The following is a 2,641-nucleotide window of genomic DNA, read 5'->3' on the forward strand; positions in this document are numbered from 1 at the left end:
TGACTGGGGCACTCGGGATTGGTGTGTCAGAGGCAATGAGACTGGCACAGGATAGAGCACGGTTTAGGGCTGTTGTACATAGGGTTGCTATGAGTCGCAAATGACTCAACAGCACATAACAACAATAACAACAACGTGGCTCACATAAAGAAACATGACAAGCCGACACTTATAGTATTCATCAGTATGCTGTACAAATAATACATTTTTATTACAGGTTTTGTAACAAAGAAGTTCAAGAAAACTTACTAAACCTGGAAATAACAATTTTCTTTACATATTACTGTCATTCATTATTTGTTTTTTAGTAGAAGAAACTGAGGATAAACTTACTGAAGTAAATATACAGTATTATGTGCAGTTTTATCTTTTGTAATAAGTAATCACTTTAAAAAGTAGGAATAAGATGGCTCCAAAGTCAAACAAGTAGTCAGGAAATCAAGGAGTGAAACAAAATTAAACAATGTTCTTTCTAGCAGGACTTTTTTGAAACTGCAAATTTACACACAAAGTGACTGACTGTCAAGATTCATAAGCAGTATTTCAAACTAAATTCACGTAGAAAAATTTTGTGAGGAACACACTGTCTTAGTTATATAATGTGTCTATAATAGAACTTGTGGAAGAAGACGTGGCATCCACTTCCTTAATAGCTTGCCTCCGGAAACCCTATGAACCTGGAGAGAGGATGAAAGGCACCCAAGCGTCGAGGACTCTCCTTCATAGGGTCTCTATGAGTCGCCTGCGACTCGACGGCACTTAATGACAACAACAACAACAACAACATAATAGAACTTAAAACCTTATGTAGTGTTCTTTTGATCTGTTTGGACTTTTTCTTAGTCTAAGAATAGGTTTCTTGTAGGCACAATTAAGTGGTCTGGGATTGACATTGTTCATGTTAGCTCTAATTTGATATGATTCACACAGTCAAATGCCTTTGCACACTCAATAAATACAAACTTTGATCATTCTAAAAAAAAAGTAATAATTTTGTAATAACTCATTCAACTCCTTTAATTTTATAGGATACATTCAAATGATTAAGTTGATAGTTAAGTTTCAAATAGATCTCTTTAAAATTATTACCACAGAAAGTCCACGTGGGTTGTTAGCAGAATGAACTTGCTAAAATTCTGCTCCTCGTCCGCTAGTGTTTGTAATCCAGAGCACCCCGAGGACTCTTTGCTTCTGTTACTGTGAACTCATCGCCTTTGAGCAGGAGCTGATTCTCTAGCAGGTTTTCAGCGGCTCTAACTTGCACATGGGAAGAGATTTCCCATTCTTTCTATTGCACAGTTGCTGGTGGACTTGAACCATCTGAATGGTATTTCCTTTGTTTAACAACACAGTGCCCTAAGACTACACCATTGTCACTAGAGCTCTTAGCTGTTATTCTTGTGTACAGCAGTTCTCTAAGTAAGTGAGTTCTCAGAAACTATAGGTGGACTGATAAAACAATTCTAGGGAGCTCTGGTGGCCTAGTGGCAAGAAACTGCCCTGCAATCCCAGAGGTACGCAGTATGAATCTCAGATTCTGATTTGATGGTACACACACACAAAAAAAATTAAAATAAAATAAAATAAAAATTAAAAAAAGGCAATTCTGTTAGATCTTAAAATTTGACCATCATGGAAAATAAGCATAATAAGCATAAGCATAAACACTGGTAATATAATTGTTCAAAAATGTTCTCACTCACACCTTGGTTTTTTATAGCCTATGTGTTATTCAAAACAGAACATCAAAGTGTATGTTTTCTACAATGATTGAACAAGAACATATGAGATAAATACTAGAGGCGGAGAAGAAAAGGTCAGAAACAATGAGAAGCAGCATGAAAACTGGTCGGTTTGGAAAGTATGGAAGAGAAGATGAGCAATGACTAATTATGATCCATTTTACAGACAGTGTGTTTTTACACACAATTCTCCCTCGAACCTATGATATAAATATCATTGACTTCATTTTATTAACTAGATACAGGGTGTATCACAGAACCATTAAATCTGTGAACAATGAATAAATGTTCTATGTAGAAGTCTTGAACTTGGTTTTAAACTACCTTTAGTTAACTTAAGGAAAACAAAAGAGGTGGTGGGGAAAAAGAGAGAGGGAAGTAGAGCTTGAAGAAGCAAACTTACAAAAGCCAAAAGCCAGAAACACTAAAGTTTAGGGAGAAAGGTCACTCCACCAGGAAGGAAAGAGCTCACCCAAGTCACACAAAACCAGAATAAGAACTCCAATTGTGGTAATTTTGTGTTCTTACAATTAATAATTCATAATTAATAAATTCTTTTAAAATTCTTTTGTAGAGTCAACATTGTACGTGAATTAGTCTGGTCATGAGCATTAAACAATAAGTACTGAATTTAATTCTTCTTAGGGTCAGTATATCATCATGGGCATTAAAAGCACAAATTCCAGCTTTACCACTGGAGTCAGAAAATAAAAGGGCCGAACTCGCTCAGCATATCTTAAGCTCAAGGAACTGAAGAACAAATTCAAACCTCGAGTTTCTATAATCAAGGATGCTTTCGGCAGAATGTTAAATGATCCAGGAAGTGTTAAAAGAAGATGGAAGGAATATACTGAGTCACTGTATCAAAAGGAATTGGAAGACACAGAAGAATTTCATGA

Source organism: Elephantulus edwardii, unplaced genomic scaffold (genome assembly GCF_000299155.1).
Source record: "Elephantulus edwardii isolate Elephantulus edwardi_28Jun2011 unplaced genomic scaffold, EleEdw1.0 scaffold00081, whole genome shotgun sequence".
Lineage (NCBI taxonomy): Eukaryota > Metazoa > Chordata > Mammalia > Macroscelidea > Macroscelididae > Elephantulus > Elephantulus edwardii.